This window comes from Caretta caretta, chromosome 4 (genome assembly GCF_965140235.1).
Source record: "Caretta caretta isolate rCarCar2 chromosome 4, rCarCar1.hap1, whole genome shotgun sequence".
NCBI classification, from domain to species: Eukaryota; Metazoa; Chordata; order Testudines; family Cheloniidae; genus Caretta; species Caretta caretta.
This window is the reverse complement of record NC_134209.1, coordinates 104,572,591-104,597,498: the sequence shown is the minus strand read 5'-3', so window position 1 is coordinate 104,597,498 and position 24,908 is coordinate 104,572,591. Positions and strand designations below refer to the sequence as shown.

The window sequence follows — 24,908 nt, the reverse complement described above, 5'->3', positions numbered from 1 at the left end:
CTTTTAATTTAAAGTACTTTTTAAATCTTTACTCCAAACCTTGTTCCTTCCCCAACCCACCAATCATAATAAAGTTAAGAGGAATGGCATGCTGGAACCATAATCCTTCCCAAAAAGGTGAGAAAGGGTTTTCTTCTCTTGTCATGACATGAGAGCATATGATCAGTTTTCATCATCTCAGACAACAAGAATCCTTTCGTCAAGTTTGTGACGTTCCCCTGGTGATCTACTAGGTCACACCAACCCTCGACTCTGGGGGAGTCAGCCTTACCCTGCTCTGCTGTGAGAACCCCCACTCCTGGGCTGTTCAAGCACAGCCTCTGGCATGTAAGCTGCTCCCAGCTACGTGAGTGAGTACTTTTGGCCAGCCGCTGCTTGGATTGTGCAACCAAATGGCACTAGCCAATATCTCCGGTCCCAGACACAACCCTAGGGCCCTCCGTCTTGCAATGTCCAGTTATGCCCACTGGACGCTGAAAGGTTATATGTATTTGTCAGTTTAACAAAGACATTGATATGTACTAGGCTTGTTATCCCAAGGGAAGTCTCTGACATGCTTCAAACCAAACACTGCTTCAGGTAGAATAAACAAATAAATGTATTAACTACAAAAGATAGATTTTAAGCGATTCTAGGTCAAAGCACAACAAGTGAATTTGATCAAATGAAAGAAAAGCAAAATACATTCTAACCTGATCTTAACACATTCAGTGCCCTTACAAACTTAGATGCTTCTCACCACAGGCTGGTTGATTGCCCTTCAGCCAGGTTCTCCCCTTTGATCAGTGCTTCAGTCGCTTGGTGGTGGTGTCTGTAAATGGAGGTGGAAGAGAGAGAAAGAGCATGGCAAATGTCTCTCCCTTTTATCATGTTCTTTCTTCCCTCTTGGCTTTGCCCCCCCTTCAGAGTCAGGTGAGCATTGCCTCATCATAGTCCCAAACTGACCAAGGGAAAGGGGGTAGCTCACTCGAGAGTCCAACAGATCCTTTGTTGCTGCCTAGGCCAGTGTCCTTATTCCTGTGAGGCTGGGCTGGGTTTGTCCTATACATGCCCTGATGAGGTGTGAACTGCCCCTCTGCTCCTGGAGGGTTTTGCCTGGGCTTGTTTTAAGCCATGAGGACACATTTTCAGCCTCATAACTATATACATGAAATTACAACCTATAACATTACTATAACATCACGAGCCTTCTGAAGACACCTGACATGACAAACTTTGCATTGGATATCACACAATCGTATTAGAAGGATGAACATGGGGGTGCAGGGTGTTCCCCTGAGATACAGAGTGTCACAATGTTGCACAGGAGGAATTTTAAAATATAAAATCAAGGAATTAATTCACGTGAGAAAGTCCGTCCCTTCCTCTTGTAGTCTTTTGACAGTGCCTAGCAACCAAATTGCCTGGGAAGGTACAATTTTGCAATGCCTCAATTTTACTTTTACAGAAAGTCCTATTTCAGGCTTTCAGCTTGTCAAAGAAATTGTTAGGTTCTCAAGCTGAAAGGATTACTGAATGTTAGTCTTTCGCACAAGGCTTTAGGCCACTTTACTACACTGAAATGACTAAAAATAAAAGCTCACTTGTGTCCTCTTGTAAGAGCATGAAATACTGCAACTTAAAGTGAACATCTAAGAATTGAATAGGTTTAGTGGCTTCTTTGTTAGGAGAAACAGTGGGTTTGGTGATGTTTTATGCCCTATGTAAATGAAAGCCAATTGGATTCACAAAGGAACTCGGGCATGGTAAAGCTGAGTGATGCCATGTCTAACTTTTAGGTGCCTAGAAAAATCACAGGGATTTGCAAAGCCTGAGTTTGGTGCCTTGGCTCCCTATACAATTAATGGGAAGAGCTAGGTGGCTCAGAGTGTGATTCACAAAAGCCAGCATGCTAGGCAGCTCCTCATCTAAGCAAGCCCATGGGAGGTGCCAAGCCCAGAAGTGCATGCTAAGTCCTACCCCATCTCAGAGATAGGAGTGTAAGCCTGGTGCCTCTTTATGCTTGGGATTCTCAGCTGCAAACCCTCTCTTGGGTAAGGTGCCTATGCTGGAGAGCTGGGCCTCCCTCATAACATCTCACCTGGGATGAGATGGGAGAGATATTCAGGTGGGATGGAAGGGGGAGACAGGATTTGAACTAGAATCCACCACTTCTCAGGTGGGTGCTCTCATCACTGAGCTATACAAGTGTTGGCACTGTGTGGAAAATACCAACTCTTGCTAGCTACAGGTGTATCTCCACCTCTTTCTGCTGTTTGGCTTTCAGCTGCTCCCCTTGATTGCTGCCTACCTTTGGCCTTTTGCAACCCACTTCACTAGGAGAGGGCTCTTCTTTCCAGGCCTTTGGACTTAGACTAGAGTGAAGTACCCCAGGTTTCAGAACTCATTCCCTCAACTGGTGCCTTTTGGGGGTTTCTTGCATGGTAGTGCCTTCAGAGACAGAACTGTGTGAGCATCCCACTCAGACACATTCTTTATAAAACAAAATTCGTTGAAAAGTATAGAGAACAAATATTTAAAACAAAAGACAGCTGCTTTAACATACTTAAAGTTAAACTGACCCAAAATAACCCAGAAAAGAATGTCTTAGTTCATGTTATAGAAAACCAATTACCAATTCACATCTTGCTTACTGACTTACTTATTAGCCACCAAATAACCAGCCCTTTGATGAAGAGTGTATCATCTCATGTCTCACTTTCTGCCCGTTCCTGGGCCACTCTCTCTTTATGGAGCCCATTCTCCCAGCTACCCAGAGGCTATCGGTTTGATAAATATATTAACTTATTTACAAAGGCTTTTGCTGGCTGCTGACCATTTTCTCAGTCTCCTTCCCACAGACTGGTTCTGAAACTACTGAACTAGCATATTTGCTCTGAAATGCATGGCTAGTGAGACCCTAACTCCATCACTGTGTTTTGATAATTCCCACTCCTTCCCCCCCCCCCCTAAAATGAAATTGAAAACCTCAGTGCAGACGATGACACCTGGTCAGCTTTCTACAGTATAATTGATAATGTTTATATCTACTGATGCCTGTGAAATCCATTCAACCCCAAAGTCATTACAACAAACAAGAGAGATGAAATCCTAGCAACCTTATTATATACAATTAAATCTTTGGAGATTAACATTGACTCTTGCTCTAAACTTCCATGGGTTAAGAGAGCAAAGAATAGAATAGAATAGAATAGAATAGAATAGAATAGAACCCCACTGATCCTATGACAAAGTGAGGAAACAAAGGGAAATGTAGAATTTTTTTATCTTTTGTATTATATACAGAGAGAAAGAGAGAGAGACAGAAATATGAGTGTTTGAGCTACTGACCTGGATATAGGAGAACTCCGCAAAAGAAGAAATAGAGAAAATGCTACAGGGATTGGCTATGAGAGAGTTTGACCTGGCTTTAGATTTATTCTTCAAATTAAGCAGCCATAACTATCATAATTATTTAGCATTTGATCCAAAGCCCATTGAAGGAAGACTCAATGTAAATCAATGGGCTTTGAATCAAATCTTTGATCAGGTTATGCTGCCAATTGATACAATAGGGAACACTTGTATGGTTGTGAAGTTAGACTCAGAACCTATTTCAGGCAACACATTAATTATCATTGTATAGTATTATAGTTCTAGAGAAGTATCAATTCATGGAAGCAGCTAGCAGAAAGAAAGATTTATCTTCAGGGTCAGCAGATTTATCTTTTTCTCAGACATCAACAGCACTTACTAAGAACAGAATAAAACCTGTTTCTCTCAGGAATTGTTTGAAGAATATAGAAGCATATCACGTAAGAAGAGTCTGTTCTTTAACCTGAGAATCATATATAATCAGATAAATATTTGATTTCAGTGGTGAGGGCTTCACAGGGCCAGTCCTGTGAAATGCCAAGTACCTCAACTCCTATTGAACACAGTGGAAACTGAAGGTGTTCAGCTCCTTGCTGATTAAGCCTATAGGCACGTAAATTATAGCACAAAGCTACAATGTGGAGTCCAATTTTGATAAACAAAGTAATGGTACCAATATCAATATATTAACTACAAATGGGACTTTCAGAAGTACTCAGTGTTATTCAGCTCACATTGTTCTCAATGGACATTTCATCATTGACTACAGCTGATTAGGGAATTATATTTCCTCTACAAAATTTTTCAATGAAAGCAGAAATTTTGTTGTGAACGTTTCCATTTTATCAGAAAGCCATTTTCCAGTGGGAAAACAAAACCATTTTAACAGAAAAATTATGACCAGCTCTGCCACAGACTTCAACAGGAATAGAGCTAGGCTGATGCTGGGAACTATTTTACATGTTCAACTTGGTCCCATATGCCTTGCTTTGTTTTATGAAGGGGTGTATCTGACTATAGACAAGAAATGTACTTTGTAGGTGAAATAGATCTGGAATGCACTAATGTAGTCACCATCCATTCCAGGATTGCTTAATCCAAGCCAGAATTTAGATAGATGCTGGATGGTAAAATGTGCAGCATAAACTGTATTCCCCATTCTGTAAGCTAGATAGCCAAGAAGAGCTAGTATCTTGGTATGTGTCCAACATCTCAAATGCAGAATCTACTCTGAGTTTACTACACCCAAGTTTTCTCTATGATAAGGAATACTACATTCCTTCCCCATTGATATACTGTGGTATCTGTGTATAATTTGTCCAAGGGTCAAATAATATTGGCCAGAGAGGGGCAGACATGTCCCGTACCAGGGGGAGTCAGGGAGGGATTTTGCCACAGGGACAAAAAGCTTCCTGAGCAGCTCAGTATGCATGGGAATGGTCCAGGCTACTCCCCCAGGCAAGGTACCCTCCACCTCCTTTTGCAGAGTATCATACACTCTCAGGGGGTGCATCAAATTGTCATTCCTTGTGCTTTCCCACAGAGAACATGGACTGCAGCTCTGGGTTCTGGCCAGGCAGTGAAGCAAAATTCTTGTTCAGCTAAGGGTCAGTCTCCCTCTAGGCTTAAGTCAGAAAGGAGGGAGGAGTCATAGGAAAAAAAAAACAATTCAATCTCTTTGTTATTCCCAAAGAAATCCCTAACTTCTCAGAGAAAAACATCATAAATTACTAGTTACTGGGCTATCAGTGCTTTGCACAACACAGCCAGGCATCTGATTATCTATGTAGCTTAAGTGCCTGACTCTATATGTTGCTTAAGATGCACGCACAGGTCTGTCAGCTGCTCATGAACATATGCATAATGATAGAGTAAGTATGTAGTGAGGGGCTCATGATTCTTCTCTTCAAAAGCAAACATCTGTGCCATACTGGTCTACTTGTACTAACAGTGACCCAGCCTGCTCCAGCTCATACCACAGGGTTTCTCCAAATATTGTCTCTGAAAATGAGCTCTTAACCCACACACACTTCCTATGACTACAGGTTGGGCATGTATCAGAGGGTATCACAATTTGCAACTGTGTCTAACTTTTTACATCTTGTTATGGGTTTAAGTTCTCCCAGTGCTCATTTCCAAAGCAAGGTATCATATGGCCCTCAGCTAATTACATTTTTCTTCTTTTCTTGAGTGTTTCTGTGCAAAGTAAGTAGCAAATGAGCTATAAATATGGAGTAGTGCATTATCTTCAAAAAGTGTACTTAAATAAATGTTCTAATCTGAGAGGTACTAACAATTCTCCTACTCCCTCACCACAAATTCACTGTGTTTTAATTATTAAACTTTAATGGAAGACTGCTTCAATATGCTGCTTTTTTCTATTTTGTGTATAGAGTTTTTTAAAGCACTCTTTTGTTCTTCCTTGTAAAATGGTGACAGTATACGTTTGTGTAAGCCAAAGAACAACTGGAAAAAATGCATTAATTCTTGCCATTTGTTTTAAATATCATACAATTCTACAAGTTTCAGAGCTAAATTTTGAATGCTATTAAACTTATATAATTTCACTGATGTCAGAAAGATGATGAACACAATCTTTATAAAGATCCTTTAAAACCATGGACCTTTTCCTCAGAATGGTCGCTACCAAGCACCCTTTCTGTGTAAAAAGTAGCCTACCTTTAGAGTATGTCTCCTGAAACCATACTTCAAATAGAGTCAAGTAGAGGGTTACATTGTGTCTTAAGCCACAGGCTTCATTGCTGGGAAAGTGGGGAGCAGAGGAGGTGCTGTCCAGAAAAGAAAGTCTTCACAGATACTCTGGTTGAACTAGCTACAATACCTGCAATGGTTTTGGAGGAATACAAGCCTGAGGTGGAGCCCCATTGCCTTTTAGTAGGCTGCTATGTGAATTCTTCACATACTGGATTATCTCCTCCGGCAAGCATGGATCACATCCCCTTTAAGGAGTCTATCCCTGGTTGTAATCCCATGTAGCCCTTGCACTCCCTACTGGAATTTCTGCTGAGGACTATACAAGCAGCAAAGCAGGGTCTGCCCCTTGTGTCCTCTCCTGCGTTCCCCACAGCCTGGCCCTTAGAATTGAAGTGCCATCTGAGTCTTAATGAAAGCCTTGTAACTACTAGTTTACAGTGCATATGCTACATCGTTTTTGTACTCCACTTTCCTTCTATGCCTGTAATTGAAGGGGACAAAGTGGGTATGGTGATATCTTTTATTGGACTAACTTCTGTTGGTCAAAGAGACAAGCTTTCAAGCTTTGCAAAGTTCTTTTTCAGATTGAAGGTGCAGGCAATTAGTCCCAGAAACATCTCTGAAATGCTTGTTCTTTAACCTGAAGAGTTCTTTGTCTCTCTCACCAACAGAAGTTGGTCCAATAAAAGATATTGCCTCACCCACTTTGTCTCACTCTGTTCGACTTTTTTGTTTTAGTTTCAATTTAATTATTATATATTCTGTAATTGCAGCCTTGCAAGAGCCAGTTGATTAGCCAATTTTCCATTTTGATTGTCCAACCCTTTTAAAAATAATACAAACTGGGCAAGAAGTAGGCAGTTTTAATATAAGCACTAATTCCAGAAAGTAATTTTTACTAAATGTAAATGAGTTTTTAAAAGACTTCAGAAACAGAGCAAGTCCCAAGATTTTCTTTCCTCATCATTACCAATGCGCTTAAAACGACTTAGTACACAATAGTTTATGCTATGTCATATTTGTTACTGCTTTATGACAGACAAATTCTATGAATAGAGGGAAGGAACAGATTGGTTTTGTTGCATGGAGTCCTATAGCCTATAGAGCTAGCCTGCTTGCTTGCCTAAATATATTTTCTGATGGAGTTCTTATTGTCTTATGGGTTTGATTATTTGCTTATTATAATAGGTTTATATTAAAGGTTTTTTGGCTGTAACGCAAGGAACTACAGGCTACATCCTGTATGTTGAGCTAAGGCAAAGTTAGTATACATTTGTTTGGGGCCTTTCACCCAGATAGGTGGTGATGAGCTAAAGCATAAGATCATGGTTGGCGGGTGTAAGAGGAGCCTCCCCTGGCACTACCGCTGCTGCCAGACACCCGGTTGAGGGTTTGGCAGGGGACGTTTTTGTTTTATTATGTCCCATGTAGGTTTCGGGGTGGCTGAGGAGCTGGTATGTGCTATTCTGCTTCCTGGGTTCACCAGTAATCTCCCTGGACTCTAGAGCGATTATTGATGAACGCAGGAAGCTGAGCAGCACATACTGCCTCCTCAGCCACCCCAGAACCTGCATGGGGCATATCAAAAGCTCAGGTTCCTCTTTGGTAAGAGATCCTGTGGCTTTTCCTGGGTGGCTTGCGGTCTGGAGAGGGGAGGAGGTGGCGTGGAAGTGGCTGGCCTGGGGCTCCTCTGGCCGAGGGGGGGCGGGCACACAGGGCTCCTCCGGGCAAGGGTGGGGAGGGCTCGTTGGGCTCCGGCCCTGGGAGGGGGCCATGGGTAGAGCCATGAGCTAGGCTCCCCAAAGGGGGTTTCCACCACATAGATAGATAAAGGATGTGTTGAAGCAGGTTGGTATAGGGGGCTACCTAAGTTAATACCTTTAAACTTAGCAGGTACACCATAAAGAACTTGAAAATAACCAAAATAACTGGTTAGGACAGAAGTAACCAGACATGAGAATGAGCAAATGTCTTTAATATAAGTCATCAATACATACAAACAAACCAGCCTATGGAATAACGTTTTGTGGGTGAGAAAACTAAGTTTGGACATAGGAGGGCTTAAGCGTTCAAGGTCTATGAGAGGGGTGACCATGCCAAGGAGACTTCTTACTTCTTTTGTTTATTAGTCTGTTAATTCTTAACTACTGGCATCATTACACACCTCCCTGAACAGCATTATCTATGTCGACAGAGGCACTCTTCTGTTGGCAGTGCTGCAGTTACACAGGGTTTTGGTTGGGTAGGGAGTGTTTGGGGTTTTTTCCACACCCCTGACCAAGATAGTTATGACCGCAAAATTTTGTAGTGTTGACCAGGCCTTAATCTCCCTACATATGCTTAGTCAGTGGCTGGTAAATATGTACTTTCTGCCCCTGCTTCTCTCTTTCCCCCACCATGGTTGGAGATGCAATTGTAGTGTCTTTAACTGAATGTTCAGAGATATGAGAGGGGACTCTTTTGTGTCCTTTAGTAGGTGGTAAAGATGAGATAGCCCCAAGTAATAGTGATACCTACAATTTCTGGCTCTTTTACAATATTCTATCTGCAGATATCAGCAAAAGGAATTCAGGAATTTTTTTCAATGACAAGAACACTGTTGCACATTGTCTAAAAGACAGTGCATATATATAAGAAGCACTGTATAATTTATAAAAAGAAAAGGAGTACTTGTGGCACCTTAGAGATTAACCAATTTATTTGAGCATAAGCTTTCGTGAGCTACAGCTCACTTCATCGGATGCATACTGTGGAAAATAGAGAAGATGTTTTTATACACACAGACCATGAAAAAATGGGTGTTTATCACTACAAAAGGTTTTCTCTCCCCCCAGCCCAATCTCCTGCTGGTAATAGCTTACCTAAAGTGATCACTCTCCTTACAATGTGTATGATAATCAAGGTGAGCCATTTCCAGCACAAATCCAGGGTTAACAAGAACGTCGAGGAACAGTGTGTGTGTGGGGGGGGAGGAATAAACAAGGGGAAATAGGCTTGAATAGAAACTGGGATTGGTTGATTCATTATAAAAAGTAACCTAAGTTAATTGTATCCAATTTGCAAATTAATTCCAATTCAGCAGTCTCTCGTTGGAGTCTATTTTCAAAGTTTTTTTGTTGACGGATAGTCACTTTGAGATCAGAAATCGAGTGACCAGAGAGTTTGAAGTGTTCTCCGACTGGTTTATGAATGTGATAATTCTTGACATCTGATTTGTGTCCATTTATTCTTTTACGTAGAGACTGTCCGGTTTGCCCAATGTACATGGCAGAGGGGCATTGCTGGCACATGATGGCATATATCACATTGGTGGATGTGCAGGTGAACGAGCCTCTGATAGTGTGGCTGATGTTATTAGGCTCTGTGATGGTGTCCCCTGAATAGATATGTGGGCACAGTTGGCATCGGGCTTTGTTGCAAGGATAGGTTCCTGGGTCAGTGGTTCTGTTGTGTGGTATGTGGTTGCTGGTGAGTATTTGCTTCAGGTTGGGGGGCTGTCTGTAGGCAAGGACTGGCCTGTCTCCCAAGATTTGTGAGAGTGTTGGGTCATCCTTCAGGATAGGTTGTAGATCCTTGATAATGCGTTGGAGGGATTTTAGTTGGGGGCTGAAGGTGACGGCTAGTGGCGTTCTGTTATTTTCTTTGTTAGGCCTGTCCTGTAGTAGGTGACTTCTGGGAACTCTTCTGGCTCTATCAATCTGTTTCTTCACTTCCGCAGATGGGTATTGTAGTTGTAAGAATGCTTGATAGAGATCTTGTAGGTGTTTGTCTCTGTCTGAGGGGTTGGAGCAAATGCGGTTATATCGCAGAGCTTGGCTGTAGACAATGGATCGTGTGGTGTGGCTAGGGTGAAAGCTGGAGGCATATAGGTAGGAATAGTGGTCAGTAGGGTTTCTGGTATAGGGTGGTGTTTATGTGACCAACGTTTATTAGCACTGTAGTGTCCAGGAAGTGGATCTCTTGTGTGGACTGGACCAGGCTGAGGTTGATGGTGGGATGGAAATTGTTGAAATCATGGTGGAATTCCTCAAGGGCTTCTTTTCCATGGGTCCAGATGATGAAGATGTCATCAATATAGTGCAAGTAGAGTAGGGGCGTTAGGGGACGAGAGCTGAGGAAGCGTTGTTCTAAGTCAGCCATAAAAATGTTGGCATACTGTGGGGCCATGCGGGTACCCATAGCAGTGCCGCTGATTTGAAGGTATACATTGTCCCCAAATGTAAAATAGTTATGGGTAAGGACAAAGTCACAAAGTTCAGCCACCAGGTTAGCTGTGACATTATCGGGGATAGTGTTCTTGACAGCTTGTAGTCCATCTTTGTGTGGAATGTTGGTGAGAGGGCTTCTACATCCATAGTGGCCAGGATGGTGTTATCAGGAAGATCACCGATGGATTGTGGTTTCTTCAGGAAGTCAGTGGTGTCTCAAAAGGTAGCTGAGAGTGCTGGTAGCGAAGGGCCTGAGGAGGGAGTCTACATAGCCAGACAATTCTGCTGTAAGGGTGCCAATGCCTGAGATGATGGGGCGCCCAGGATTTCCAGGTTTATGGAAATGGTTTATGGTTCTTGTTAAACCCTGGATTTGTGCTGGAAATGGCTCACCTTGATTATCATACACATTGTAAGAAGAATGATCACTTTAGATAAGCTATTACCAGCAGGAGAGTGGGGTGGGGGGAGAGAAAACCTTTTGTAGTGATAAACACCCATTTTTTTCATGGTCTGTGTGTGTAAAAACATCTTCTCTATTTTCCACAGTATGCATCCGATGAAGTGAGCTGTAGCTCACCAAAGCTTATGTTCAAATAAATTGGTTAGTCTAAGGTGCCACAAGTACTCCTTTTCTTTTTGCGAATACAGACTAACACGGCTGTTACTCTGAAACCTGTATAATTTATAGTTATGCTTCACAAACCCAGTGCATGAGAGTACACCCACTCAAACAGACATGACCTTGTGAACCCACCAAAAGCTAAGCCATTCATCATTTAGTCTGGAAGAAAATGATTGTTTGAGTGTGCTATCAGGTAATATCTGCTGGAGAGTAAATGTCCATGGCAGAATGATTCAGTCTTTGCTGACATGATATCTACAGAGTAATCAGCTTTGGCAAGATGATAGAGAGCATTAAAGTGTAAAACAAAAGATTCTTTGTAATTTCTTAATTGAAAAGAAGGCAGCTGCCATTGTGTTTTAAGTTGCTAAATACTGTTAAGTAATAACCTTGATTAAAATTAGACTTGTATGAAAAATGTTGCCTCAAATAAGAGGAAAATTACATTTATACCAGTTTCACAGAAAGCAACCAACCCAAAATAGCATCACTGTTTCCTAAACTGAACTGCAAACAATTCATAACAAATAATTCAATGAATTTCACCACTTTTGGTTTAAAAATTGACAGCAATAAGATTGTGGTTTCCTCAAATGTATTGTTCTTCCAAATAATCTGTGTGAATAATTCTTGGTCTGCAATAAGCTCATTTTGAATATTCAACAGTTGAGCTATTTTGATTCAACACATAGGTTGCAAATGTCTTTAATATGTATGTATAAGTCATCAATACATACAAACATACCAACCTATGGAGTAAGTGTACCCTGACATGTTGTGGGTGAGAAAACTAAGTTTGGACATAGGAGGGCTTAAGTGTTCAAGCTCTATGAGAGGGGTGACCATGCCAAGGAGGCTTTTTACTTCTTTGTTTATTAGTTTGTTAGTTCTTAACTGTAAGTTTAAAGTCAATTAGTTAAGTAAAGCTCTAAGTTAGCTTATTTAGTCTTCGATAGCTCTTAGCTCCTCCTAAACTCTGTACCTCCCACTCCAGAATTGAGGATCCTGAACCTGAACTCTCTTGGCATGCCAGAGGCGAGGCTGGTCCTTTGTCTCTTGCACCCTTCCCTGATAACCCAGTGGCAAGTACATTAATCAAAAGCGTTATAGGGCATAATATTACACGTATCTCTAGAACAATATTATTGCCTTTGTAACTCTAATTATTTTACCATTTGATTATTATTCCATTTATCTTAATAGAAGTCTTTAAGGCTACATTTATCTCAGTTTTATAGTCCTTGTCATACATCCCAAAGGTCCTTGCAAACTCTGTGTAGCCTGATTCTGGGACAAGAACCTTATTATTGTCTAATCAGATTAATATAACCAATATTATATAAAATAATAATATTAATCTCCTTAAATCAGGCAACACCTCTGCACCCATCTCTACCCAGCCTGCTTATATACATGTTCCCAGCTGTTACCATTTCTGATAACTCAACATCCTCAACTGAATTGGGCATCCAGCTTAAGTGGTAAGATCCAAGATGATGTTCTGGATGCCTTCTTCAACTGGCCATAAATTCCTGTGAGCTATTACTGGGTATGTCAATTTACCATTTTCATGAATTCTATTTTTGAATAGATGCAAAAGAAGCACATTTTTCTATTTTGTGTAACTTATGAACAATTGAGAAAAAAGACATAAGGAGACTAGTCCACAAAACAATGAGAATAAAATCAGCACAGGGATATATTTTAAGCACTGGCCTGTTTAATAAAAATGTATAGCAGCAATTGCTCTGCTCATCTAACTGTTCATGTGAATTGTAACAGGCCAAATTTATCCCTAGGGTAACTCATTAGGCCATAGAATAATTTTGCCTAGTATCTCCAGAGACACAGGTGAATGTATATGTATATCAGTTTCACAGTCTGTCAACAGTCAAAAGGACAAATATAAACTGTGTTACATACATTGCTGAATTTGACTTTGTATTTGTTGTATTTGACTTTGCAACCCAAACCTTTAGAAAAGGGATACCCTGAAGACTGGGTATCAAATGGGCTGGTACAGCATATTAACTCTGGAGACCTGCAATCAAATTTGAATATAGATCATAAGTAAAATGAAAGGTAGTCTAGTCCCTTGTGAAGAACCATCCAAATCAGAAAAGCCACCGCATTATTCTTGGTAAAGGGTAAAGGTCTCTTGATTAAAGATAATGTAAACTAAAAAAATACAATAAAAGCAGAGGTGTTGCAGTTTTGGATGGAAACTTTCACAGACCCTTCCATACCATGATGACTTTATGTCTTTGCAAGGAGTCATTTCATGAACATACATCCTCTCAAAAACAAACACTAGTTTTAAAATGACTGTAAATCCACCGCGGAAATGCTTTCCCTTACATGCCACAGCCATGAGGCTAAATTCTAGCTTTTCTTTTCCAACTCTTGCTGAAGATGGGTAGAGTGCTCTGCGTGGACCAGCAGAGATTCCCTGAGCCATCCGTTGACACAAGGTAGAGGCAACCTGAAGGCTCAGTGTGGACTGGAGTAGCACACTCACCATTAGTACTTCTTATGGCTAGCACAGAATGAAACATCACATTACAACCAGCATGTCTATACACCAATATCTGTATATATGCAATTATGGTCAGGGGGCTTTCTAAAGCCCCCAAGCTTTCTTGGGCCAGAAGAGAGCTGCCTGTTCTTTAGCACCTCCCTTTCACAGCACTCAATCGAGCAATGTCATCATTTTGCTTGGCTCTTGCAGAAGCCAGTTCACCCTAAATAGACCAGCTCCCTACACTCACTTGTTTTGCAGCACGTGCACACAAGATTTGGCAGAATTTACATGTGCCAAAGCCAACGTAAGGATGTTTCACAAGGTTCATAGAATATGAGCGAGTAGGTAAGGTTTATGAGCCTGACCCCAAAGCCATTGAAGTAAGTGGAACATTATATTGACCCTTGGATCAGACCCCATGAGCAGAGATATGTAAATAGAAGATTACACTAAATTAAGAGTCAGGACCAAAAAATAACACTGGAATTTATCACTTGTATGGATGGTGCTCATGAAAATTTGCTTTTCTACCAAAACCCTTTAACATTAATAGGCTAAAATAAAATCCATTGCTGTCCATACCAAAAGAGTTTTCAAAATCCTCTATTTTTGATACTATCAGTTTGGTCTCTTCTGAGCAATTTAACAGCAAAAGATGGAACTATGTCTACAGCATGCTAACTTTATATAAGCTACTTGTTGTTTTAGACATTTTATTACATACTTTGTCTCCACACTATCCTGTCTTTTCAAGTCCATTGAATTTCTAGGTAAAACCATTAATAAAGAAATTGATGAATGTTCTTACCTCACAGGCAAAATAGTTTCTCTCTCCACTAAAGGGTACTAACGTGTTTTCCACAATTACGCGTTTCACAGATTTTATAGGAAGCTATTAATAAAGTCTGTTTAACCTGCAGACAGAAATTTTTAGCTTTAAATCACACCAAGAATTAGTGTGATGAGGATCACTATATTAATACAGGTAAACATTTTCTTGTATTAAGACTCTTTTTTCTGTTCGTCCAGCGAGGAAATAATTACATATTCTCTCACTTTGAAGTTTTAAATTTAGAATACCCCAACATTTAAAGGAGTTTATGTTTTAGTCTTCCACAACATACGTTTCCAACTCAGGTGATTAGAGGTAATTTCAAACTAGAACATACTAATCTATATGTTGCAGACTGAATTAGACACTTGAAAACAATTCAATTCTACAAAAGGTGTCATGTACCTATGTCATGAAAGTTGCTGAGCACACTAAAATCCCACTGATTTCACTGAAGGTGCTCAGAACCTTACAGGACTGGGACCTTTGAAACAGAAGAATTGTGAGAGTTTTGATTGTAAAGAATCTTACAGAACACAGTAATATTTTGCTATTTGGCTTCAGTACATGACCTACTATGTCAAAAACTCCTTTGGGTTCCACTTGAGCTAAAGGAAAGTCTCCATCCGTTTTCTGTAGCAGGGGTAATAGCCTCTTTCAGCTTGTCTTCAGTAGACCTTTTTACCTTGTTAATTGATTGCTGATGAACTTGAGGTCATCAACATCTATGAAAAGGCTATCTTGGACATTCTTCAAATATTTGTTCCTGGCTACAATCATTTTTAATTTATCCTATGGCTCAACCTCTTCTGTGGTCCCAACAGATTTCAAGAGTTGTTTCAGTTATTTTCTGGGTCTGGCTCATTAACCCTTGTTTTTCCACATACAATTCCAGCCTAGAATCCTGAACCTTCCTTTTCCTGTTGGCTCCATATGGGTGTCATATCTTGACATGCAGCTTTTAGTTTTCATAAAAAAAAATATATCTCAAAAGTAGTTTGAACTATTTACTATAATATTTTAAAGAACAATTTTACACCTTCAGTAGTGATTATATATTAAGACAGATCTAATCTATGGATCAATATTTACTAATAAAAGGATCCATACATTCCTTGACATTATCTTTATCCATGTTGGAGAAAGATTTTCATCACTGTGCACATGATTTATGCATGTATTTATCACAATTGAGTGTATAAGCACAGAAATTCCATCCACACATTTACAATTAGGCATACTGCATGGTCTGATGGATAGGACACTGGACTGGACTCAGGAAACCTGGATTCTATTTCCAGATCCAGCACTGAGCTGGTGTCACTGTACCTCTCTGTGCTTCTATTGCCCCTCGGTCTTGTCTGTATAGACTATAAACTCTTTTGGACAGGGACTGTTTCCTATTAAATACTTGAATAGTGGGGCTCGGATTTGGACTGGTGTCTCCAACAGCTACTGTAATACAAATAATAATAACTATAATAAATTCAGTTGTATGTGCAGTTACCAAAATGTCACACCTGTGCATCCAGTTATGTTAATTACATGCACAGATTAAACACGCACATTTTCAAACCCCAAATACAAAAATCTGGAGCAATAATCTGAAAAGGAATATCATTTTTAAATCTAGCATTTTCCAGTGAGTAAAATCTACGTGATCACTGTTTAAAAATTTAGCATTTTCCTTAATTCAGAGATTCTCTAAATGGGTTTATTGGATCTGATCCAGTTCCCATGGAAGTCTATGGGATTCTTTTCACTTGCTTAAATGGGCATTGAATCACACCAGTACACTCTAGGATGAGTGATCAAAGAACTGTATCTTCATTAATTTGACTATTTCAATTGATGGTCCCTTTTTAAAATTAGATATTAGTAACTGATTTATGTATGGTTGAAATATAGTACTTTTATCTGTGTGTGTGTGACATTTTGGATCCAAGAACAAATAGCATATATATATGGTAAAAATAATATGGGTATTAGTGCAAAAATACATTTTTCCAACATTTTATTTTCTAACTCAGTGAAATCACAAGAAAAATAGGACATGATTATCATCCTGGAGCATAACAGAGGCACCATATGGATTGAGCAAACAAAAGATAGCATGAAACCAGTGTGACTGAATTAGTTTTCTAAACCAAAGCATAGTTGCCTTAACTACCTTATTTTAGTGAACAACCTTTTTGAAGTTTTCAGTTGAATCAGTCATATTTTGTTATGCCACCTGACTTAACATGAAGTGACGGAGAAAAATAAATGACTCAAGGTGTCTGCAGCCGATCAGTCAGAGAATCAAAACCTTTCGGAAAAGCAGCAATAATAAAATAATGCTTTAGTAGTAGGATACAAAGTTTATAGATTGGACAGGTTGTTTATTTTTTTAGCCTGGATTTTAAATGGCATCTAACAGATATAAATACAAAACTAGGAGAAGGATTTTTTTTCTTAACTATTATACTATGTATACAGTTGCTATAAGAAACATTAATTTCTAACTGCTGTTTATAGACATGTTTTATATGAACTTTGGCCCTGATTCAGGAAAGCACTTATGCATATGCTTATGTCTATCCCTATTCAGGACACTACTTAAAAACATGCTTAAAGTTAATCCCATGCTTAAAGTCTATTGACTATATTCTATGCTCTTGAAACAGATCTAGAATACATGAGAAGGAGATGACATATTCACTTTAAAAATACTTTAAACTGAATTTTTAGTACATGACAGGCAAAAATTTAAATATTTTCTTTCTCCACAGAATAAGTACAGCCTGAGCAATGACTGTGCATTCTGCATCAATAACCCTCAATCTTGAGCTGGAGGGACCATCTTTAGGTGAGAGAATGAGGCACTAGTCTGTGTCTGTGGAAGCTAGTGCTATTGCAGTCAATGCGGCTGTGCATAGGCACAGGTCTGTCTACATGGAGCATCATGCAGAAGGCCTGAGTCTGCCTCCATTGCTATTCAAGACTTGGCCTTTCTTTTGAGACTACCAATAATTATACCATATTTCCCAGTACTAACTGGATAGAACTCAGCACCTCATGCGCACAAAACATTGAACAGCCATCAAATGCCTGAAATGACCAGTTTCACTACTTTTACCTCTTGCTGGGTGGAATCACGCAATCCTATCACTTTTGGACTCAAATCTCTGGGATGCAGCACCCTGTTTTCCAGCTGTGTTAAACTAACAGTTCCAATTGTATTTGGCTCCTATCTACCCTTTGTCTCCAGGGACCTGTGACAGGAGCTCATTAAAGTGAGTCACAAGCAACATCTTCAAAACAAAGTAGAATTTAATTGCCAAAGGGAATAAATCATTTAGGAAAATGGATTAACAAAACAAAAAGTTCTATTCGCATATTTCCTCACCTAAATTTAACCTCTCTATCCATAGCTTAAGTGGGTCCAGCGTAGTCTACTTCTCCTAGCTGGAGATAGGAATATCCTGAAGCTCAGCTCTCACTGACATTTTACCGAGGCCAGCATCTTTAGAATTTAGGATCTCCTTTGATCCTAAGCTTTCATCCTTCGTAAGAGTACCCCTTGGCAGGGCCAAGCAGACAGCGTCTTCTGAATTGATGGCCTTGCCATTGGTAACTCCTTGGAAGCTGTTTGCCCTATATGTCTTACCTTTTTCATTGTTTTGGTTACTGTTTCCTTCCCTCTTAACAGCATCTTTGATTTAACACCTAGCAGTCAGATAAGGTAATATCAGGTTAACATTTCTGGAGTGAAATATTTCAGTTTGGTTTTGAAGCAAACTTTTCATTTCAAGTTTTTATTTGTTTATTTTGTATTATAAAATTTAAAAACAGTTTCAGCAACACAAAATGTTCTGATAGATCCAAAATGACTTTTAGGGAGGTATTTGAGGATTTTGAAACTTTCAGATTTTGTGCCAGCCAAATTTGGAAATCTCAAAATCCTTTATGAAAGAGAATTTGTATACGAGTTGTTTCCAAACCGAAATGGCAGCACTGCATACTATTTGATGTAGAATACCCAAAACAGGCTGAAAAGGGGGCATGGTCAAACTCATTGTGCAAGGAGTTGAAATAATTGCATAGTTTGAAACCACCCAAACATTGCATATGGTACAGTCAAGCAAGGATTACAAGTCACTGCTGGCCTGAATAGCGGTAACTTACTATACAATGTGTCATAATAAAGGATGCCCTAAATACACAAACATTTTTTTCAGGGATTGCCACTCTGCAAGCAGGTTGCTAGCCAATGTGCTGGTGCAGAGGAGACAAGCTGACCAGGTGAGTCCTCCTTCAGACTTTGTAAATTATTTTGGGCAGGGATGGTCTCTTTGTTGTGTCTGTACTCGGTCTAGGACAATGGACCCATGGCTCTGTGGCCCACAATACAAATGCATAATCATGAAACATTTAGCAACTTATATGACATCAAATTCTTAATAAAAATAATGTAATTATTATAGAATACCAGTGTACTTGTTGATAAACAAAAACAGGAAGACAGTCCCTGCCAACAAGAGCTTCCAGTCCTGTACCCAACACAATAACACAATTCAAACATGGTTACATGACATATCTTAGCAAGATCTAAATCTAAAACCAAGACAGATAATTAATAATATTTAGTGAATTTTTAATAGTATAATAATCCAAAGCTTTTTTCTAGCAGACTGGTGAAGGGAGGTGCTAAGACTGCATTATTTAGCTATATAAAAGTACATGTATTCATTTGTCAAATATCACTATCACAAAATATTTATTACTAAATTATTCTCATCAAGCTACTTTTTAAAGAGAGGGTTTTGTGATGCCATGCTCTTGATTTCCCTGTCTCATAACTGTTTGCTTACCCAGTTATCAGAGTGAATTTGTGAGATTCTATTATATTCCACATGGTTAATTTGCTCATGTGCACTAGAATAAGTCACTTCCTTTCCAAAACATCTTCTAGTCTTCTTGCCTTTCTATAGTGTAGAGCTGTCTATTCACTGTACTCAGTCTGGTTCAAGAGCAAAATCAGTACACTGAACAGATCAGCCCACACTTGAAAAAATGTCCAGGTAAAGAAAAATACAGCATGAAATCAAGACAATTGCAGACAATCTTGTTCCAGGGCTGTACAGATAACCTGTTATTTTTCCACATGATTATATTTATTCCATGGTTAAGCCTTGAATGCTACACTCCTAAAACGACAAATTAAAATGAATGTGAAACCACAGCATTGATTGTATCGCCAGAACATCTTGCAGTTGGGCCTCTGCTGGATTCTGAGACTATTTCACAGGATACTGTGGGGTTAAATATGTGCAGAAATCTTAAAACTGCAGCGGGATCTTCCTCTGCATCTAGGAAGCTCTAGTGACAATTTCCCCCCCTAGACACTGAGAGGATTATATCAAATATATTAATGTGAATTACTGTATATTTTACCATCAACTACTGTCCCTATGTAATTTCTCCTTCCTCCCCCTTCACACATGCACAGACTTTGACCTCCTATAATACACTTGGAGTGCTGTTGACATCTGGGCTGAAAAGGGTTTGAAATGGAGATGACCAAAACTGATAATATGGGCAGGCCAATCCATTTCTAAGCTCCTTCTCTACACTGCCTTTTATGTTTGTAGATCTACTCAGGGCTTGTGTACACTTAAAATGCTACAGCAGCACAGCTGCACCACTGTAGCACTTCAAATGTAGACACTACCCATGCCGATGGGAGAGTAGCTAGGTTGATGGAAGAAGCCTAGCATTGTCTACATGGGGACTTGGGTTGGCTTGACTATGCTACTCCAGGGTGTGGATTTTTCACACCTCTGAGCAATATAGATATGCTGACCTAATGTTTTAGTGTAGCCCTTACTCTGCCTCTCTCAAAACACACAAACACAGCTCCTTTGTTTGCTTCCATTTTGTGTCTGCAGTCAACATGCACGGTGTTTTTCTGAGGGAGTTTCCTCTCATGTTGGATGGGATTCCACAATGTAGCAAGTATGAGCGTAGGAAATTTTACTTCAGCTAATAAATCCAAACTTTTCCCTCTAGCAGGAAAGATATTGAAGAGGATAAAAAGGTTTTTGTTTAAGATTTTGCCATTGAACTTTATTCCCAGTTTTGAGTTAAGTGAATGAGTCTTGCGCAAAAGCTTAACAAGTATCTCAAAGCGTATGTTGTATCTTATTGAGTCATTTTATGTTAGAACATGAGGGTCTACACTTAAGGGTGGTTTTAATAACAAGGACCTGGATTTTCAAAGTCTGTAGGGACTTTGGTACCGAACAGGTACAACTGGTATTCTGCCCCTTAAACTTATTTGAAAACCCCAGGACTTAGTTGTGCTGGGTGTTGATATTTTGTTTGTTTGTTTTGTCATTTAGATACAGAAATTTGATTCTTAACATTAAGGGGCTTCATTCTCCTCTCACTGGTGTAAATCAGGAGTGGTTTCATTGAAGTTAATGGAGTTGCACCCCTGTAAAACTGGCAAATCAGGACATGACAATCTACCTGAAGGTGTCAGTTTAACCAGGTTTTGGAGACTCCGGTAGTTCTGTATACCGGTTATTGGCCCAAGATTTTGTTATTGGCAACTTCATTGGCACTCTGGGGCTGTTATCTTACCAGACACCCTTGAAAATAGTGGGCTTGATTGTCCATTTACTTACAATGGTGTCAATCGAGTCAATCAGGAGTAATTCCACTGAAGTCAATGGAGTGATGCTACTGTAGAACTGGACTGAGTGATGAATCAGACCTAACATTTTATATTTCTAAGTTGTCTTTCTGCTATAATGTATAAATGTACACAAAATTATATGTATTTTAAAGCAAAAATTAAAAAGTGACTACAACTTTTACATCTAGTCTGTACCATATATGTTTAAAAGCCAGAGGAAAATACACCTGCATACTTTTTATTTATTTTTATTCTTTTTACAAGTATAGTCAAAGTGTCTCTTCTGAAATCTCTTCTCATATCACTTTAACACACTGTCATTACAGGTATCCAAGTGGATGCAACAGGTAAAAGAGAATGGAGAAGGGAGAGCTATAAAAAGTCTGCTAAAAAAAAGCAGAGGACAAAACTAAGTTATCTGGGCTGTCACATTCTTAAAGTAAAATCTCATCACTCTAAGTTTAATGGTTCTTATTAAGTGTGGTTAACAGCTAAAAATGGTGAACTATGTTCATCTCTCCAGTTTTGGCAGCAGTCACTGCACATAGTAATAAAAATAGAAAGAATTATGGTTGGGTTTTTTCCCGTTGAATGGAGTTATTTGTCACCCATTAACTTAAAGTTTAAAGCACTGTTCATTAATAGACTGTCATTGATGTGTGACTCCATTACCAAGGTTCGTCAAGATGTATATTTTCCATTTAAAGCTGCCAATCTGTTTGATATGGAGACATTTACTTCATGTCCATTCAGTGTTCAACTCTGTTATGCTGTCAAGTTAGGTATGTTTTGTTTTGTTTGTGTCTCTTCTGCTTAGTTTTCAGGTTCCTGTAGATGTACAGAGATGTCCTCAGACTGCACATTTGACTTATAAAGTGGAAAAATATCAACAGCCTAAGGGTCAAATTATGGTAACTTGGTATTCTCTTCTGGATTATCTCTTGCAACTCGTGTCAAATCTCATTTATGCATGTGGGAAGAGGAAGGAGAAGAAGAGAGGGAACACATTCCAGAAAGTATAGACGGATGATGCTAAATACATCTGACAACCACTCAAGCTAGCAACCTCCTTGCACTGTCCTCGTCTAAAAAATGAGCAACCCAAAGAGCAAGAGCTCTGAGGCATAAGTGGTTCTCTGAATTACAGAAAAAACATTCCTTCTCATGCAGATTTGAAGTAATCCTGTCATGATCTGGTGCTGAGCATCATAACTCCTTGAGTTCTAGGCTGCCCAGAAGACTGGAATGGTAAAGCCCACTGTTTTATTTGTTCTATGAAATTGCCTAAATTTAATTATTTCACAGATATCCTGAGCCTTGTATATATGGGGAGATGAGTGATTTGGAAATGGAGTTCTGTGATGTGTTGTTATATACAGGTACCATTAGCTGAAACACTATGGCCAAAATCATAGAACCTGATTCACCCCGGTGTTAATCCTGTTGAATACCAGTGGTGGCTCAGGCCCACAAATGACAGGGATTCCCCCCTGTGAAACCTACAACATACACTAGCTCAGAAGTGTTTGAGAATACTGAGAAATTCCTTCAAAGGATATGGTATGACTCTAAAGGATCTCTCAAGGAAACTACGGGAATTCAAAACATTATCAAATGGCACTCAGTGGTAATTTTCAAAAGCATCACATAAATTATTGGCTGAATGGATTTTATCCCAAAATTAGCAATAGTGGCCAGAAGCACACCTGAAACAGATATGAAATATGACATACAAGAAATCATTCCTTACAAACTGCTAAGTACTGATCTGCAACGGTCTTTCAGAATTTAGTTTGCTGCATATAAGTGCAAAATACATGTAGCAATAATCAAGTGGCAGGATACTGTATTTTAGCGTTTTGTTAACTTTTTTTAAAAATGATTTCCCTGTACTTTTACATCAGTATACTGACATTTTATAATTATTTTATAATATGTTATAACTTTCCTTTAGCTAAGCCCCCTCCCTAATTAAAAATGAGATAAAGCTGAAGTATGACTGATACTCTTAGTCATGTTTATGCTGTCTGCAGCTTTCTTCAATACTTTTGTGATGTGCTTATAGTTTAAAAATCAACCTTTACTGATTACTTACTAGCACCAAGATTTTAGCAATGGTAGCTGCACTTACAATGGGTAGAGTGCATCTGGTATTCCTTCTTCTCAATACACGAGAATCTACAAATTTGCAAAATGTATCAATAAACAGATATAACCAATGCTTTGTAAGAATGAGAGAACAAAACTGATTGCCATTGTTCTAGAGTTGGTGACAATCCATGGCATTGTATGCACTGTACAAATAGAGTAATATGCTGATATTAATATACAGTATGCACTGTACAAATATATAATATGCTGATAAAAAAAGTGCTTTTTACCATGTCTCCATTGACTATACTATCCAGGAGGGTAAAGAAGTCCAGCAAAGCAGGAGAGCTGGATACAAAAGGCCCAGTCCAGTTTCTGATGATGTCAGTGAAAAGACTTCTATTGACTTGAGTTGGAGCTGGATCAGGCCCAAAGAAAGAGACAGGGGTTTGAGAGAAATGGAAGAGAATAAGCTGGAAAGTGGGTAGGACAGAAAAGATACAATAAAGTGCGCTATGCATTTGGAAGATTCATTCTCTCACAGTAAGGCTTCAGAGAGGAATGTGGGACTGAGGCAGCAATCCTGAGGAAGCCCCAGGCTCCCAGGAAATTTGAACATAGTTGGAACAGTAGGTCTGTACAGCATACAACAGTAGAATGTAAAAACAAGAGACTTTCCCAAGGGCTTCTTCTGGGAGCTGGAATATAACTGACATCAAGTAAATATACATTTATAAATCAAGAGGATTCAGTGAAGGTGAGTAGGGTAGTATGTCCTACTTCCAGGGAATCTTGACCACTACAGGGTGGGCGAGTGATTCAACCGCCATTTTCCTTGTGACCTGAATGAACAGGAGCCATTTCTCTGTTCCGCCTCTATTTTATATAAAGTCAGTTTCACAAGTGATAATCCTGAGGCTTAGGAGGCCGATGCAAGGGCCAGAGAAATCCCCTGAGATCTGCAGCCTAAGGAGAACAAATGTCAACAGGACTTAACTGAGTAGTTACTGGATTCTACCATCCAACTGCTGTCATGAGGGGAGGAAATGAAAGACTTCCTCCTAACAGCTTATCGTCAAGGGAGTAGATATATGGTTTCCACCAGACAGGCACCTGTCTCCTTAACAAAGATGTCTCACCCTTGAAGGCGAGTGACATGGTCAGGAAGTCATGCAATGTGAAGGGTGGGAAATTTACCAAAATACTCTAAACTTTAAAAAGCGTTTGAGGGTTGTGTGAAAGTCTGACGTAATTTAGATGTTGTGAAGATAAACACGACTAGGAAGAACAGCTATTTTTTCTGTCAGTAAGATTCTTAGGATACATTCTACATTCATTGTGCATATGGAATTCCAGTTGGCATCAATGGGGGTTTTGCACCAAGACGAAAGGGACACCGTGACAAGAAAATATCGTCTTCCACTATCGTCAAGACAGCAAAAGGATTTTAAAAAAAATGTTTAGAACACATCATGCCTCCGAATGAAAATACTCTTGATCCTGTAGTTGTAATGATTTACTATATTAATTGAAAGAAAAATGGGAGGGTCATCTGCTTTCTGGTGTCCTGCTATTTAATTTCTATTCTTACAAAGGTAATTCAGGAAGAAGCTAGAGGCGATTAGCTTCAATATGACTTAGCAAAGAGGGAATCTTTATAAGAATGATTCTTAGCAATGACTGCAAATGAAATTTAGCTATCCAGCTATCCATTATCCTGAATAGGTGACTAATTTTGTTTAATTAAGAATGCAGTAATTCCCTTTGAAGTCAATGGGAATCTTCTAATTCACCTCAATGGGCATTGAATTGAGCCCTTATGTCCCATAGATTTTAATTAGGTTGCATTTCTGTATCTGACTGCAGAATCTGGCTCATTA

The 24,908-nt window shown here is 39.3% G+C and overlaps 1 long non-coding RNA gene across 1 annotated transcript; it reads left to right on the top strand.

Moving 5' to 3' along the window:
• The first annotated feature begins 12,279 nt into the window (after window positions 1–12,279).
• LOC125635534 (uncharacterized) lies at window positions 12,280–23,285 on the top strand. Its single transcript, XR_007356296.2, has 4 exons — window positions 12,280–12,451; window positions 17,027–17,103; window positions 18,476–18,539; window positions 21,755–23,285. It is a non-coding gene; the product is annotated as an uncharacterized LOC125635534 (long non-coding RNA).
• The last annotated feature ends 1,623 nt before the right edge of the window (window positions 23,286–24,908 follow it).